Source organism: Salvelinus sp. IW2-2015, unplaced genomic scaffold (assembly GCF_002910315.2).
Source record: "Salvelinus sp. IW2-2015 unplaced genomic scaffold, ASM291031v2 Un_scaffold3137, whole genome shotgun sequence".
In the NCBI taxonomy this organism is placed as follows: domain Eukaryota; kingdom Metazoa; phylum Chordata; class Actinopteri; order Salmoniformes; family Salmonidae; genus Salvelinus; species Salvelinus sp. IW2-2015.
The window spans coordinates 52329-57285 of NW_019944426.1; the positions used below are offsets into that span (position 1 = coordinate 52329).

Consider the following 4957-nt stretch of genomic DNA (forward strand, 5'->3'; position numbering starts at 1 on the left):
GCGCTAAATATGACACATTTTTCGAACAAACCTCTATATGCATGCTGTAATATGATGTTATAGGACGTCCATCTGAAAGAATTCTGAGAAGGTTAGTGGAAAAAAATTAATATCTTTTGGTGGTTTAATACGTTATGCGCTATGTTTGGGCTTGAATCAATGCTGTTGTGGCTTTGTTTGCTATTGTGGTGGCTATAAGCTAATATAACGCTATATTGTGTTTTTCGGCTGTAAAACGAATTAGAAAATCTGAAATATTGTCTGGATTCACAAGATCTGTGTACTTTCAATTGTCTGTACGCTGTGTAGATTTTTAAGAAATGTTTTATGATGAGTAATTAGGTAAGTACACGTTGCCTCTCTGTAGTTATTCTAGTCGCTTTGGTGAGAGTGTGATGCTGGCTGCAATGTAAAACTATGAGTTCTATACCTGAAATATCCACATTTTTCTAACCAAAACTATGTATACAATAAAATATGTTATCAGACGTGTTCACTATGAAGTTGTTTATCTTGTTATGGCTATTTAGTATCTTATTTGGTCCGGATTTGAGTGGATCACCCTTCTCGAACGCACTTGGACGTAAAAAACATGTGTGATGGAGTAAAAAATTTGTCGTAGGTGCTTTGGCTACGTTAGCTAATAATTTACATATTGTGTCTTGGCACAAATCGTGGTTATACAATGTGATTAGTGGCCAAAACTTCAAGCAATCTGTCCGGCGCCATCTTGGAGAGGCACCTATTCTAATCGAAAACTATTCATAAACTTGACTAAAAAATACAAGTTGGACAGCAAATGAAAGATAAATTAGTTCTTAATGCAATCGCTGTGTTAGATTTTTAAAATTAACGTTACTGCGCAATACAGCGTGCGCTAAAGCGAGACCGCACCATAATTCATGGCGGAATTATTATTTGACATTTGTCAACATAAGTACGAATTAACAGCATAAAGACTGCTTACTATTAGCTGAGCTTCCATCAGAATCTTGAGCAAGGTGTCCTTTCTCCAGAACAATCGTCTTTGGGTTGAAAGATGTGCTCTTGTCCTGTCGAAATAGCCGCTAACGTTAGCCACCCACTGGAGAGGTGTCCAACTCGTGAAAGCGCATCACAAAGAAATCCAGGAAAATCGCCATAAACTGCTATAAACTGCTATAAGTCGGTTTAAATTAACTACCTTATGAAGTTTTTTAGACAAAAAACAAATTAAATCAGAGCCGGAGATAAAGAACTGCTAAACCGAAAGCTTTTGAAGACGCCATGCCGGTTTCCCTCCTGCGTCAGGCGCCTCGTCGAAAAGGTCGGTACTTCCGTTCCAAGAGGTTTTATACTCCCCCAGATGGTGCTATCCGCTCCATTCAAAGTCTCACCGCTTACTGACATCTAGGGGAAGGCGTATGCAGTGCATGTAGCCCCATACCTTATAAGGGAATTTATAAACCGACCCTGGAACAGAGACCTCAATTTCAGAAATCTCACTTCTTGACAGGAAGTGAGCTGCAGAATGACTTCTGTTTCACTCAGAGAAATAATTCAAACGGTTTTAGAAACTAGAGAGTGTTTTCTATCCAATAGTAATAATAATATGCATATTGTACGAGCAAGAATTGAGTACGAGGCAGTTTAATTTGGGAACGATAAATGTCGAAGTTGAAACAGCACCCCCTATAGTGGCAAGAGTTAATAAGCATCGAATACATTGCAAGCCTTTTTGGGCCGTTAGGCTACACTTTACCACAGGACTCAACTCTGACTGACCGCAGCATCTGTCAGTAGTCTAAACTGTGGCACAAATTGGGGAATTTATCACACCTATCCGAGCTATTAGACTACCCTATTAGACCACCCTATTAGACCACCCTATTAGACTACCCTATTAGACTACCCTATTAGACTACCCTATTAGACTACCCTATTAGACCACCCTATTAGACTACCCTATTAGACCACCCTATTAGACTACCCTATTAGACTACCCTATTAGACTACCCTGTCGTGTCTTTGGCTATGCCGGATTAAGTGATATGACATGCTATTCTATAAAATCCTTTCTCTGTAATTAATATTACCTGATTGAGCTAATCATGTAAATGTAATTAACTAGAAAGTCGGGGCACCACGACATAATATTTATAGAGCTGTTATCTTCCGAATAAACTCTTAAAGACCTGGTCATCTTTTACATCAATAGCAGTCAATATTAATCGTCACCTTATTTCAGTCTCATCTGAAACTTGTAAATTCTTGGTTATCTTCACGAACCCTGGCTAACAAGTTGAATCAGCAATACAAAATAGGGTTTAATTATTTATATACTAAATACCTAACTAATCACACAGAATTACATATACACAGAATGAATCATACCTTGATTACAAATTACGTCATAAAGGAAAACGTCCCGTCCGGGCGGAACATATATGACAGCTTGTTACCCAAAGAAAAGGGGGTTGGGTTTGAGTGAAAGAGCGGGAAGACTGAAGAACAAAGGGAGAAGCGATGTCTCTATCGGGCCGTAGGCAGCTACTCTATCGTAAATACAGAATCTTATGCATTCTAAATTACCGCCCATTTGGAAAAGGAAAATGCAATAAATATTTACTCTGAGCTGCGCTTCAATAGGTTGGTGGTAGATGGAAGGCCGTGTTGCCCAACAGAGTCCTTTGTCCTTTGAAGAGTGTCTATGGTGGTGAACGGGAAACGTTGTAGTGTCGTCGTTGTGTGGTAGACGGGATACTCTGTCCGTGCCTTTCCTAGCCCACGTTTACAGCGGCCACTACTAACTCAACGGCTAGGAGGGTATCACTTTCTGTTAGCGAATAAGAGTTCAAAGTTCATACGCATTCGCACCAAAGCTCCACGCTGAGTGTTGGCTTCATTCTGGTAGTTATTATCTGGAATCCTTTCTGACATCGGACTCGTCATCCTAAGTTGTACCCGGAACAGGAGGTTTACACTTTCTCGTCAAGGGCTTATATAGTGGAGGGAGAAGGGTGGTGGGTTTCATAGTTTATAAACCCATGTCTCTTCACAGGGGCGGGCATCTGATTGTATGGCAGAGCGCTTAACCTTATGAAAAGCGCAAATCCTCTTCAATTGGAAAAGGCTCAAAATTAACATTTAATTCTTTTCACAAATAGTTTCATATTTTTAAACATTTGAATTGCATGCAACAACTTCCATGTGAACTCTTTGATATAAAATATAATGTGTAGACCTGTTTCCAAGATACAAGGTCGTCGGCTGTCATCAGTCCCATCAATGTCTCAGAATGACAACGATAAGCTGAAGCATCATAGTCATAAGTACCAAACAGCATATTTTCAACTGGATTCTATAACCCGAAATATGGTCCTTTCCCTCCACTTGTTTTGATGTTCCCAGAGCTCTCTGTTTAACACAAGCTACTTCAAGAGGTCCTTCAAGTAGAGTCAGAGAGAGAGGGAAGGAGAAGGTATTTACTCTTACCCACCAGGCCGAATCGTCATGACACCCTATTAGACTACCCTATTAGACTACCCTATTAGACTACCCTATTAGACTACCCTATTAGACTATCCTTTTGTAAATTAATGAACGATTCAGTCAGTCTCCTATTGCACTAGAGGTCTGCATCAGGCTGAAATGAAGGAATAGACGGTCATCTGCTCTGGTTGTTAATGTTAACGTGTTCTGTCCCCCCCCCCCAGATGTCTGCGACGGGCAGCCTATCACCACGGCGCTCCCTGTACCGTACCCTATCAGACGAGAGTGTGTGTAGCAGCAACAGGAGGGGCTCGTCCTACGCCTCCTCCCATAGTTCCATGCTGGACCAGGCGCTGCCCAATGACATCCTGTTCTCCACCACTCCACCGTATCACGCCACCCTGCCACCGCGCATGCCGGGACAGGGGGGATCTAACCTCAGGAGTAAGTATTGCACAAACACATCCACACACAATGGAGATGTAGCTAGTGTGTCTTTCATTAAGTGTGCATTAAGACCTGTCACAGCCAGCTAATGCTCCCTCGATGAGACTGAAAGCTTAAAGCACTCACACTGAGAGAGCACCATCTGAAACTGTATGAGTTGGAGAGATGTGTCCTCACTAGACTGACCAGCTGAGAGGAGGAGAGGAGGAGGTCTCTGACATGAACATGCTCAATCCTCATTAGCACAGCTACACTGTCAGTCATACAGAATGTCCTGTTCACCTGTCAGACACTATCTGTCTCTCCTCTCCCTTCCTCGGTTTCATTTCCATATTGGTATTCAGTGCTCTGTTGAGATAAAGAGAATGTCTTTGAAGTGGTGCTGTTCATCCTCTTAGCTGGTTCTTCTCTCTTCACCCTCTTAGCTGGTTCTTCTCTCTTAGCTGGTTCTTCTCTCTTCACCCTCTTAGCTGGTTCTTCTCTCTTCACCTTCTTAGCTGGTTCTTCTCTCTTCACCCTCTTAGCTGGTTCTTCTCTCTTGGTGGGTTCTTCTTTATTCATCCTCTTAGCTGTCTCTTTTCCCGTTGCCTTCTCGTAACTGTCATGCCTGATTGTTGTGATGGGTAGCTGTTACGAGCTCTCTCTTCTCTCCATCTTTCTCCCCCACGCTAAAACCTGCCAATTTGGTAAATAGTTGATCACTCTGAGTCTGAGAGACTCAAATTGGAGGAAGAGAATTATCTCTCTCTCTCGCTCTCACTCTCTTTCTCACTCTCCCGTCTCTCCTGTCATTTTCAAAGCCTTCTCTGTGAAATAAGAGCCTGTATATTGCATTCCCTGTCTGTCTCTTCCCTCCTCTCCTCTCTCTCTCTCCCTTTCTCTCTCTCTTCCCTCCTCTCCTCTCTCTCCCTTTCTCTCTCTCTTCCCTCCTCTCCTCTCTCTCTCGCTCTTCCCTCCTCTCCTCTCTCTCTCTTCCCTTCTCTCCTCTCTCTCTCTCTCTTCCCTCCTCTCTCTCTCTCTTCCCTCCTCCCGAGAGAGG

General features: G+C 42.5%; 1 pseudogene; it reads left to right on the top strand.

The window, feature by feature from the left end:
• Window positions 1-4957, top strand: part of LOC112075400 (signal-induced proliferation-associated 1-like protein 2) — a 71490-nt pseudogene that overhangs the window by 28820 nt on the left and 37713 nt on the right.